Below are 12,866 nucleotides of genomic sequence, written 5' to 3'. Positions count from 1 at the left end.
TGTGTCTCTCATGAATAAATAAATAAAATCTTTTTTAAAAAAATTTATTCATGAGAGACACACACAGAGAGAAGCAGAGACTTAGGCAGAGGGAGAAGCAGGCTCCATGCAGAGAGCCTGATGTGGGACTCGATCCCGGGACTCCAGGATCACGCCCTGAGCTGAAGGCAGACGCTCAACCGCTGAGCCACCCAGGTGTCCCAATAAATAAAATCTTAAAAAAAAAAAATCTCTGTACTATCTTTACAATGTTTCTGTATATCTAATATTATCCCCAAGGAAAAAGTTTAACCAGAACATTGTTATTAGTGTACTTGAAACCACAGCCCCTCTGTAAGATATTTTGCCCAGTAGCCATGCTCATGCACACAAACAGTTCTGGATCATGAGAACAAAGGATACAAAACGCAAGGGCTTCCAGAACCAGAAATAAAAATAGCTAATATTTATTGAACATTTGCAACATGTTCAGCTTTGTTTAAAGTGATTTATGTATGTTAATTTCCCAGATACCACCACAACCCTATGACATTGGTATTATCATTACTCTCATATAGAGGAAACTGAGGCACAAGACTAAGTAATTTGCCAATTTATGTAGTTGAGAAGGCGTGGAACTGTGATCCACATCTGTCTGGGTCAGTGGTCTTTAAGTGGAGATAAGTTTGGCTCGTTTAAGGACCCAAAAGTCCAATGTGGTCAAATGTGAAGTATGAGGGGTATGCAGTAGGAATGTGATGTCCAGGCTGTTGGTAGGGGCCAGGTCATGTGGGGACTTAGGAAAAGTTTGGATTTTCTTCCAAGTACAACGAGAAGCCATCCAAAAGTTTGGAGGAGGAGGTTTGGATATGGATTTGCTTATTTTCTAGTAAGACTAAGTTTATTTGATACCCTAGTAAAGGTTTTTTTTTTATTTTTTTTTCATTTATTTATGATAGTCACACACACACAGAGAGAGAGGCAGAGACACAGGCAGAGGGAGAAGCAGGCTCCATGCACCGGGAGCCCGACATGGGATTCGATCCCGGGTCTCCAGGATCGCGCCCCGGGCCAAAGGCAGGCGCTAAACCACTGCGCCACCCAGGGATCCCCCTAGTAAAGGTTTTGATTATAAGTATCCAACCATATAAAAAGTATACAACAGATTTGTAGATTTCTTTTTTTTTTAATTTTATGTACTTATTTGTGAGAGACATAGAGAGGCAGAGACACAGGCAGAGGGAGAAGCAGGCTTCCTCTGGGGAGCCCAATGCAGGACTGGATCCTAGGATCCTGGGATCACACCCTGAGCCAGAGGCAGACGCTCAACCACTGAGCCACTCAAGTGCCCTTGTAGATTTCTAATATATTAATACAAAGGGCATGAGTATGTACAGTACATCCTACAGGCAAAGAAGTGGAAGGAGAAAAATAAGAGTGTGGTCGAGGTCTAACGATAAATAAATATGAAATAGAAATTGAGATGGCCCATAAAATAGTATATTCTAGCACCAATACTGCAGCCAAAATGTGCAAAAAATATGTTTTGTTCAATAAAGACACTTCTACTTTCTAAAGAAGCAACAAACCATTGTTTAGGTGATTATCTGTTTCTGCGAAGTTACTTTAAAGGATGAGCTACGAGACCAAGTTTCAGTGGCACCTTTCTCAGCACGGGTAATTTTGGTTTGGTTTGTTTGTTTGGAGGTAACCTATTCATGCTTCTTAAAAAGTTGAGGTACCAGGGATGCCTGGGTGGCTCAGCGGTTGAGCGTCCACCCTTGGCTCAGGGCGTGATTCTGGAGTCCCGGGATCGAGTCCCACATCAGGCTCCCCAGAGGCAGCCTGCTTCTCCCTCTGCCTGTGTCTCTGCCTCTCTCTCTGTGTGTCTCTCATGAATAAATAAATAAAATCTTAAAAAAAAATTGAGGTACAATTTATAAACAGTAAATTTCACTCTATTTGGTGTAGAGTCCTACTGTGTTTGTCAAATGCATACAGTCACATAGCCAGCACCACAGTCAAGGTGTAGAACTGTTCCTTCATCCTCCCACATTTCCATGCACAGCTGTCTGTCCCTCATTCCCAGCCTCTGGGAAACCACTGATCTGTTTTTCTATCCCTATAACTCTACCTTTTCCAATTATTCTGTAAATGAAATCATACTGTATATAGCCTTTTGAATCAGACTTCCTTCACTTAGCCTAATGCATTTGAGATTTATTATTATTATTATTATTATTATTATTATTATTATTAGGCTGAGTAGCTTTCCTTTATGTGAATGTGCCACAATTTGCTTGTTCATTCATGAACTGAAGGACATTTAGGCTGTTTCCATTTTTTGACAATTATGAATAAAGCCACTATAAACAGTGACATACAGGTTTTGTGTCAACTTAAGTTTTTATTTCTTTTCCTAAGCATGGGATATCTTTTCTTAGGATTGTATGGTACGTGCATGTGCAATTTTTTAAAATATGTTTTTTAAAGGGTCTGCCTTCAACTCAGGTTATGATCCCAGGTCCTGGGATTGAGTCCCTCATCAGGCTCCCCACAGGGATCCTGGTTCTTCCCCTGCCTATATCTCTGCCTCTCTCTCTGTGTTTCTCATGAATAAATATATAAAATCTTTAAAATAATAATAATAATTTCATTTTGGCCTTTAGAGTCCTTAACATTAATAGTTCAACTGGTCTTCCCTTCTAACCATAAGAAAAACAACAGACAGAGCCAAAATGAGGAATGTTCTGTATGTCAAGGTCATGAAAAATCAGGAAAGTCTGAGAAACTGTTACAGATTAGATTCAATTCTGGAGACATGACAAAGTGTAATTTGGTATCCTAGATGGGATCCTGGAACAGAAAAAGAATATTAGTGGGAAAACTTGTGAAGTCCAAATGAAATACGGAGTTTAGTTAATGTTAATGGACCAATGTTTATTTCTTATTTGTGACTACAGATGTATCATGGTAACATAGGATGTTAAAAACAGGTGAAGGGACACCTGGGTGGCTCAGTGATTTAGTGCCTGCCTTTGGCCCAGGACGTGATCCTGGAGTCCTAGGATCGAGTCCCACATCAGACTCCCTGCATGGAGCCTGCTTCTCCCTCTGCCTGTCTCTCTCTCTCTCTCTCTCTCTCTCTCTCTCTGTGTGTGTGTGTGTGTGTGTCTCTCATGAATAAATAAATAAAATCTTAAAAAAAAACAGATGAAAATGGGTGAAGGGTATGGGGAACCCTCTGTACTATCTTCACAACTTTTCTATGCCTCTAAAACTGTTCTAAAATAAAAAGTTAATTAGAATTTTAAAAGCTCCTCCAGGTTCACCTCTTTTCTGACAGGCTTCTTTCTGTCTAGCTTACAGATTTGGGGAGAGGGGAGGTTTAATAAATACTGCATGAGATAATAAATGTGGGAACGAACCCCAAAGCTCTCTCTGTAAACGTAAGGTGCCATTATAAATGATCAAAGTCCAACATAACTACCTCATCGCTCCTAAATTCCCCACCCCACCTTCCATAACTATACAAAGACTGGTATCTCCTCATTTATTACACCTTTTGCCATGTACTCTAGTTTATGTACTATTTGTTGCCAACTGGCTAGCAAGGATTGAGCACGGCTCATATAAAGTGCCATGCCAGACTTGAAGGAGGATGTGAAAAGCAGAAGGAATGCTCCCCATCTTGTACTTCTTCGGGGAGCTTCCAGGACTCCAGGGGAATTAAAACATGTGCCTTCTTCTGTACCCAGTAGATGAGTGATCATTGATAATGGTTCAGGATAGAAAGATACAAAGTAACTAATAAGGCAATAAGCAATCAAAGGCAGGCAAATTAGTCAATGCTTAATCCACATAGTTAATTATTTTCTTAAAATTGTTTCCACCTGAGCATCTCTTCATTTTCTATTTTTTCCCCCTATTTTGGGAAGAAAAGACTATATAGTTCTCAACTCACCTTGTCCTTAGGGAGAGGCAGACTTGCGTCGTCAAATGTAGAGCCACATGATGATACTGGAACTCCAAATCACCACTTGCTACTGTGTGACTTCTTTTTTATCTGCAAAGTAGAAATGAAATAGGCCCTACTCCTAGGATTGATGGGAGAATGATGAGTTGATTGAGGTAGAGTGTGTCAAGCCATGCTTGGTATGGGTTAGGTGCCCAGTAAGTGCAAGCTGTTATGCCTTTCTGCATGGGTAGAGAAAGGAAGGCTGTGGGAAAAAGGTGTATAAAAATGAAAGAACTGGGATTTCAGGCAATCATTGTAAAGCCAAGTTTATAACACTTTTTATAGTCTTAGGAAAATGTTCATGATATTATGTAAAATGAGGCTCACAGAATGCAAAACTCTTACATAAGACCTATTGGATGTGTACCTAGAAAAATATATGAATATTTCAAAATGTTAGGTGTGGGTAAAATGGCTAACAGTTATCTCTGGGTGGTGGAACTATTTAAAAAATACTCTTCTATCAGAAAGTGGAAAGGTTGAAATTAGAAAGGTGGTTGCCAAGGGCTGAGGAGAGGGTGTGGGAGGATTAGTGTTTAATAGTTGCAGAGTTTCAGTTTTGTAAGATGAAAAGGTTCTAGACATCTGTCGTACAGCAGTGTGAATGTAGTTAATACTACTAAGCTGTACCCTTGAAATGATTAAGATGGTAAATTTAATGTTATGTTTTTTTATCACAATTAAAAAAAACTTTTCTATGGCAAACTTACTTAAGGGGAAAAAATGAGTAAAAGTTGTTTGAGTTTTAAGTGAAGGTCATAACAATGGTTGACTGGTGTAGCTTTCTGTGGGTATTTCTACACTTTATTGCACCCTGACTGCCCAGGAACAGTAAGGCTTCCTAAGTAGACGTGAGTCCTCTTATTTGTTTTCCCCCTCAGATTTCTATTGAGAAAAAACATGAGCTACAGAAGAGGGGTATTACCAAAACTTGTTTGCTTTGGCTGTTTTTCTTTCTGATCTAGGTTCAGTTGTTAGCTACTGAATCTGAAGGCGTGTCCATGCGGATGACCTGATACAGCAGCCCCTGCCCCCTTCACACCCCCTTAACCCTGCAAATTCTGCGTCAGCTGTATTATTTGCAGGACCACCCACCAAAATCCTGTGCTGCTGGCTGTTCTTTGATCTGTAAACCTGAGTCTGAGCCAGCTGGGTTGAGACAGAGGAGGCTGGCCAGATGATCTCAGAGCAGCTGTTCTGTTGCCCTGCAGTCACTTCCTAGGTCCACACCTCACCTAAGAAAAAAATGAGTTCTCCCTCTAAGACAGGTGATGGGCATGAGCAGGTAACTCACAAAATACCAAGAACTAAAAAACATGAAAAGTGACCACTCTCATCAAAGTAAAAAGGGACAGAAATAATAGCAACACCTTAATACCATTTTTTTTTCACCTGGCAATCAATTTGGCAAAGATTTCTTTAGAAAACCATTTCCAGGGTTTGCAAACAATTGCTGATAGAAAGTTAATTGGCCCTTCTGAAAGCAAGCTGGTGGATCACATCAGGAACTGTAAAAATGTTTGTTCTAGAATAGAATATTCCATAAAAGTTTCAGAAAGAGGAATTTAGAACAAGATGAAAGTGCCATTTCAAGTTAACAAGGAGAAAGACTTCCATTTCTGGCAATATTGAAGTCAGAATGACCTAGAGAATCTTCAGTTACCAAAATTTCTAGGACTTATGGAATCACTATGTTGTATACCTGGAATTAACGTAACATTGTGTGCCAACTGTACTTCAATTTAAAAACAAATCTAGGGGTACCTGGGTTGCACAGTCGACTCTTGGTTTTGGCTCAGGTCTGATCTAGGGGTGGTGGGATTGAGCCCTGTGTCGGGTTCCATCCTGAGCGCAGAGTCTGCCTAGATTTCTTTCATTCTCTTTCTGCCCCTCTCCTCTGCTCTTTAAAATAAATAAATAGGGACCCCTGAGTGGCTCAGTGGTTGAGCATCTGCCTTTGGCTCAGGGTGTGATCCCAAGGTCCTGGGATTGAGTCCCACATCAGGCTCCTTGCATGGTGCCTGCTTCTCCTCCCTCTTCCTATGTCTCTGCCTCTCTCTGTGTGTCTCTCATGAATAAATAAATAAATAAAAATATTTAAAAAAAATAAATCTTGAAAAAAAAATCAAATACTGTGTTTTCATTTTCATTTGTCTCCATGTATTTTTTCTTTTCTTTTTTCTTTATTGACTCATTAGTTGTTCAGGAGTATGTCATTTATCTTCCAGATATTTATGTTCTTCCCAGTTTTATTCTTGTAATTGATCTCTAGTATCATACATGATAGATGCTTGCTATGGTTTCAAATCTTTGGAATGTAGTAAAAGCAGTTCTAAGAGAGAAGTTTATAGTGATACAGGCCTACCTCAAGAATCAAGAAAAAATTCAAATAAAAGTCTAACCTTATACCTAAAGAAACTAGAAAAAGAAGAAAAAAGTTAGTAGAAGGAAGTAATAAAAATCAAAGTAAAAACAAATGAGAGATTAAAAGACAGTAGAAAAGATCAATGAAACTAAGAGCTTGTTCTTTGAAAATATAAACAAAACTGATAAACCTTTAGCCAGACTCATCAAAGAAAAAAAAGAGAAGACTCAAATAAAATCAGAAATGAAAGAGGAGAACAGTTGACACCACAGAAATGCAAAGGGTTATGAGAGACTACTATGGAAAACTACATGCCAACAAACTGGATTATAGATTATCTAGAAGAAATGAATAAATACCTAGAAATATACAATTTTCCAAAACTGAATCACAAAGAAAGAATATTTGAACAGACCAATTGCTAGTAATGAAATTGAACTGGTGATCAAAAAACTCCCAACAAACAAAAGTCCAGGACCAGATGGATTCACAGTTGAATTGTAACAAACATTCAAACTATTCCAAAAAAATATGAGAGGAAGAAAGCTTCCAAATACATACTATGAAGCCAGCATTACCTTGATACCAAAACTAGACAAAGACACTGAAAGGGAAAATAACAAAAACCCAAACCAAAAAAGCAATAGGTCAATATCCCTGATGAACATAGATGCAAAAATCCTCAAGAAAATAGTAGTAATTCGTTCAACAATATCAAGGATCATTCAACATGATCAAGTGGGATTTTTTCTGGAGATGAAAGGATGGCTCAATATCCACAAATCAATGTGATATACCACATTAACAAAATGAGGGATAAAAATCATATGATCATCTCAATAAGATGCAAAAAAAACATTTGACAAATTTCAACATTCATTGATTCATGATAAAAAACTTTCAACAAAGTGGGTGTAGAGGGAACATACCCCAACATAATAAAGGCAATATATGAAAATCCACAGCAACATCATACTCAAAATGGTGAAAAAACAGCTTTTTCTCTAAGCTCAGAAACAAGACAAGAATGTGCACTCTCACTACTTTTATTCAACTTAGTACTGGAAGTCCTAGCCACAGCAATCAGAGAAGAAAAATAAAAGGCACCCAAATGGGTAAGGAAGAAGTTAAACCATCACTATTTGCAAATAACATGATACTATTCATAGAAAACTCTTAAGATTACACACACACACACGCACGCACACACACACACAAAGCTATTAGAAGTAATAAATTCAATAAAGTTGCAAGATACAAAATATTCTGGAATCTTTTGCATTTATATACACTAATAATGAAATAGCAGAAAGAGAAATTAAGAAAATAATTCTATTTACAATTGCACCAAAAGGGGGCAGCCCGGGTGGCTCAGCGGTTTAGTGCCACCTTCCCACCAGGGCGTGATCCTGGAGACCTGAGATCAAGTCCCCCGTGGGGCTCCCTGCATGGAGCCTGCTTCAATCTCTGCCTGTGTCTCTGCCTCTCTCTCTCTCTCTCTCTCTCTGTGTCTCTCATGAATAAATAAATAAATAAATAAATAAATAAATAAATAAATAAATAAAATCTTAAAAAAAAAAAAAAAACAACCACAATTGCACCAAAAGAAAAAAAAAAAAAAAACTTAGGGTGAACTTAACCAAGGACATGATAGACCTGTACTCTGGAAACCATAAAACATCGATGAAAAAAACTGAAATGATACAAACAAATAGAAAGACATACCATGCTTATGGATAAGAAGAAGTCATATTGTGAAATGTTCATGCTACCCAAATTAATTTACAGATTCATTACAGTCCCTATCAAAATATCAATAGTATTTTCCACAGAACTAGAAGAAATAATTCTAAAACTTGCATGAAACCACAGACAACCCTGAATAGCCAAAGCAATCTTGAGAAGGAAGAACAGAACTGGAGGTATCACAATCTTGGATTTCAAGAAATACTACAAAGCTATAATAATCAAAACAGTATGGTACTGGCACAGAAATAGACACATATATCAATAGAACAGAGTAGAGAAGTCCAGAAATAAGCCCACACTTACATGGTTAATCTATGACAGAGGAGGCAAGAATATACAATGGGAGTAAGATAGCCTGCCTTAATAAATGGTGCTGGGAAAACTGGACAGCTACACATAAAAGAATGAAACTGGACCATCTTCTTACATCATACATAAAAATAAACTAAAAATGGATTAAAGACCTAAATGTGAGACCTGGAGCCATAAAACTCTTGGAAGAAAACATAGGCAGCAGTTTCTATGACATCAGCCATTGAAACATTTTTCTAGATATGTCTCCTCAGGCAAGGGAAACAAAAGCAAAAATAAACTATTGGGGCTACACTGAAATAAAAAGCCTTTGCACAGTGAAGGAAATCATCAACAAAATGAAAAGGCAATCTACTAAATGGTAGAAGATATTTGCAGATGATATATCTTATAAGGGATTGATATACAACATACAAGGAACTTACACAACTCAATACCAAAAAACTCCCAAATCATCTGATTAAAAAATGGGCAGATGACCAGAATAGATATTCTTCCAAAGAGACATGCAGGTGGCCAACAGATGCATAAAAAGATGCTCAACATCATTAATCAGGGAAATGCAAACCAAAGAACTACAATGAGATACTACCTTACACTTGTCAGAATTGCTAAAATATATAAAAACAAAAAAGCAAGAAATGACAAACATTGGTGAGGATGTGGAGAAAAAGGAACCCTCAAAAAAAAAAAAAAAAAAAAGGAACCCTCATGCACTGTTGGTGGGAATGTAAATTGGTGCAGTCAATGGAAAACAGTATGGAGTCTTCTCAAAAAAAATTTTGTGGAAAACAGTATGGAGTCTTCTAAAAAAAAATTAAAAATAGAAATGCAATCCAGTAATTCCACTACTGGGTATTTACCCAAAGAAAATGAAAACATTAATTCAAAAAGATATATACCCCCCTACATTTATTACATCATTATTTACAGTAGCCAGGGTGTGGAAGCCACCCATGTCCATTGATAGATGAATGGATAAAGAAAGCTTGATACACATGCACAACACACATACACAATGGAATATTAGCCATAAAAAATGAGATCTTGCCATTTGGGACAACATGAGTAGACCTAGAGGGTATCGTGCTAGTGAAATAAGTTACACTGAGAAAGAAAAATACCATGATTTCACTTACATGTGGAATCTAAAAAGAACAAACAAAAAGCAGAATCAGAGCTATAAATACAGAGAACAAACTGATGGTTGCCAGAGGAGAGGGGAATGGGAAGATGGGCAAAATGAGTGAAGAGGAGTAGGAGGTATAGACTCCCAGTTATGGAATGAATAGATCACACAGAATAGGACACATACCATCAATGATATTGTAATAATCTTGTAATGACAAGCTACACTTGTAGTGAACATAGCATAACATGTAGTTGTCCAATCACTGTTTTATACCTGAAATTAAAGTAACAATATGTGTCAACTACAGTTCAACTTAAAAATATATATCTGGAAATGTCAGATAAAATATAACAAAACCCCTGACAGAGCTCCAAAAATACAAAAGGGAATACACCAGGGACCAAACAATGAAAAAGAACTGAGAACCAGAGACAAAAGTGGGTTGACATTGCTGCTACCCAGAGTGGATTATCTCAATAGTCTAACCCTTCTGTGTTAACTTCCAGGCGAGGACAGGATACAAAGCCCATAGACTATGTGAGTGTGTGGGAGGGAGAGTTGAACCTGAGTCTCATGTGGATGGAGCTGGGATCCTTGAAAGTCTAAATTTTGAGTGGTAGGTTGTCAAAATAAGACATATCTGTATTGTCTCTTCTTTCTATAGTACATCAATTGATCAATTTGGTAGGTGTCTCAGTATGTGAAATGTGATTCTACCTCTAGGAAACTATCCCATAAGGAATAGGATACCTATAAAAATTCTCAGTCATTAATAATGAGTGTGTTTAATATGCTTTATTTGTAAGAGAAAAAAAATTTAGAAGCTGCCCCATGTCCAACAAGAGTAGAATGGTTAAATGATACTATTTAGCCATTAAAAGGAATGGAATTGATCTCCAGTATGAAAATGGAAAGGATGTCAAGACAACATGTTAAGATTTTTTAAAAGGCAAGCTTATAGGCATTATTCAATAGAAACAGAATGGAAACCACATAATAATTTAATTTCAAATTTTCTAGCAGAAGTATTTTAAAATGTAAAAAGGAGTAGGTGAAATTGATTTTAATAGTATACTTTACTTGACCCAATATATCCAAAATATTTAAGTATGTAGTCAATATAAAATTATTGATGAGATATTTTATATTCTTTTTATATAAGTCTTCAAAACCTGGTGTGTGTTTTACACCAACACCATGTCTCAGTTTATTTTTCCCCCTCCCTCCACCATGTCTCAATTTAAACAAACCACATTTTAAGTACTCAGTAGCTGCCTTTTTTTTTTTTTTTTTTTTCAGTAGCTGCGTTTGACTAGTGGCTACCATAAGGGACAGTGCAGCTATAGGACAGATGTATAGTATCCAATTTTTTTTCCCCAAATTTTCAAACAGCTTTAGAACCAGCTATATATAAGTATTGCATAGAAACAGAAAACACTAATGAGATACAAGAAATGACTAACACGGCCATCTCTATGGAGTGGGGTTGTGGGGAAAGGTGTTCAGAGCTTTGTCTATAAACATCCCTATTTGAATTTATTATATGAGGATTTTAATTACTAAAAATTAAGAGTAAAAGAAAATATTTTGGAATTTGATGGTGGTGATGGTTGTACAACGCTGCGAGTGTACTAAAAGTCATTGAATCTTATATTCTGAAATGAAGAAAACTGAATATTTTGTTACATGAATTTTATCTCACTTTCAAAAATATGGATTTAGAAGAAGATATCAACTTTGTAGGGGAAGAATAAGACTAATGTGTTAACAATGGTGATGGGATTATAAATGCTTTTAATTTTTTTCTACTATTCTCCGGTACGTATGTATTATATTTCAAATGGAGGTGGTGGTGGAATAAAAGCAGTTGGGAGAGAAAAGTCTTCTCTCTTGACAAAAATCTGTGGACTTTGGAAACAATACCACGTTCTCATTATGCTGGCAGCTACACAAAGGCTAGGCCTTGTCCAGCCTGTGAAGTATACACCTATCTGTACAATGTTTACCTGCTGTTTAGTAAAACAAAGAAGCCATTTGCCTTTTGCTGTAGGGTGCCAAATAGCAGAACTGACAACCCTTTCCTTCTCCGTGTCTTTGGATGTTGTACAAACAGGGCTGTGTACTTGCATTTTGAAACAGAACAGCCCTAGGTCTCTAGCTCAGGGTATCTGGCTTCCAGCTTTAGAACTTAAATTCTCTTTGACCTGTCTGGCTTCCTGTTCTTGCCTTGTGCTTCTGCTGCTCCACTGGTAAGACAAAGTGGCAAACGCTTGCTTCATTGGAGTGGGGAAGGCAATGTGTTAGATAAGTTCTTCAAAGTACTAAGAGATGAAAGGTCCAGAAAAATAAAAGGTTATTCAACCCCACTGGAGACTCGAATCACCCAAAAGTAAATGGAGAAGAAAGAACTTATGTAACAACCCTTTGTCTTCCAATAAATAAACAGATAGGATTTGAGCCATGGAGTTCCTGAGGCTTCTTTTAACCCTTGAATGGACGGTATTAGTCATAGGCTCACTAGAATGCTGAGAATTCTGCTGTGTGTGCTTAGCGAAGTTGTTTTGTTTAGATCTCACCTGACATCTTATTCTCCCAATAACTCCATACAGGTAAATGAAGGAGAATTCACAGGACAAGATAATATTGCACAGATTTTAGTTGCCTCGAAGACCACACTGTCTTCTAGGTATTTGTTGAGTAGGATTTAATTTGTTTCAACCGCCCACTTTGTTGTGACTGGCGTAGAATCTCGTGGACAGGGAAAGGAGTGCAAGATATAGGAAGTAAATATAGAGGTTGCAGAACAAATTGTAGAACCTGATCCCTTCGGTGTTTTGAAAATCTATGATTTATGTCTGTGTATCTATCTTGTATCTATGTATTTATCATATATCTACCTACCCACCTCCTACTCCATCTTGGTGAATGGATAGAAATGGCCAAATCATTACCACTGCCTATCCCCGGCAGTGAGAATAGGGCATATAGAGGTACAAGGAAGGACTCTCACTTTCTATTTTACACATTTTTGTACTGTAAACATTTTTTAATATGTTGTTTTGTACCAAAAGAGATTTAATAAAAATTGCCAATTGTAATCATAACTATACCTCTGACAGTCCTCTCAAATGTCTCACAAAGTGCTCAGAAAGAGTTAACACCGAGAATTCCAGATATTTGAAGTGAGGACAAACTCCTGATCTGGTGGTGGGGGTGGGGGAAGGGTTAGAGGTGAGAAGTAGCAGAAAGTGAAGAGGGGAGGGAAGGGAGGGCTGGCCACCCAGTTCTCACCCTAACCAATAGCACAAAAG

At 37.5% G+C, this 12,866-nt stretch overlaps 1 long non-coding RNA gene across 1 annotated transcript in view; it reads right to left on the bottom strand.

The window, feature by feature from the left end:
* LOC112646601 (uncharacterized) overlaps positions 1–12,866 on the bottom strand; it is a 30,906-nt gene that overhangs the window by 13,127 nt on the left and 4,913 nt on the right. The window contains exon 2 of the long non-coding RNA XR_003127741.3: positions 3,944–4,045. This is a non-coding gene — a long non-coding RNA (uncharacterized LOC112646601). The remainder of the gene's footprint in view (positions 1–3,943; positions 4,046–12,866) is intronic.

Source organism: Canis lupus, chromosome 5 (genome assembly GCF_003254725.2).
Source record: "Canis lupus dingo isolate Sandy chromosome 5, ASM325472v2, whole genome shotgun sequence".
Taxonomy (NCBI): domain Eukaryota; kingdom Metazoa; phylum Chordata; class Mammalia; order Carnivora; family Canidae; genus Canis; species Canis lupus.
This window is presented reverse-complemented; position numbering and strand designations above follow the sequence as displayed.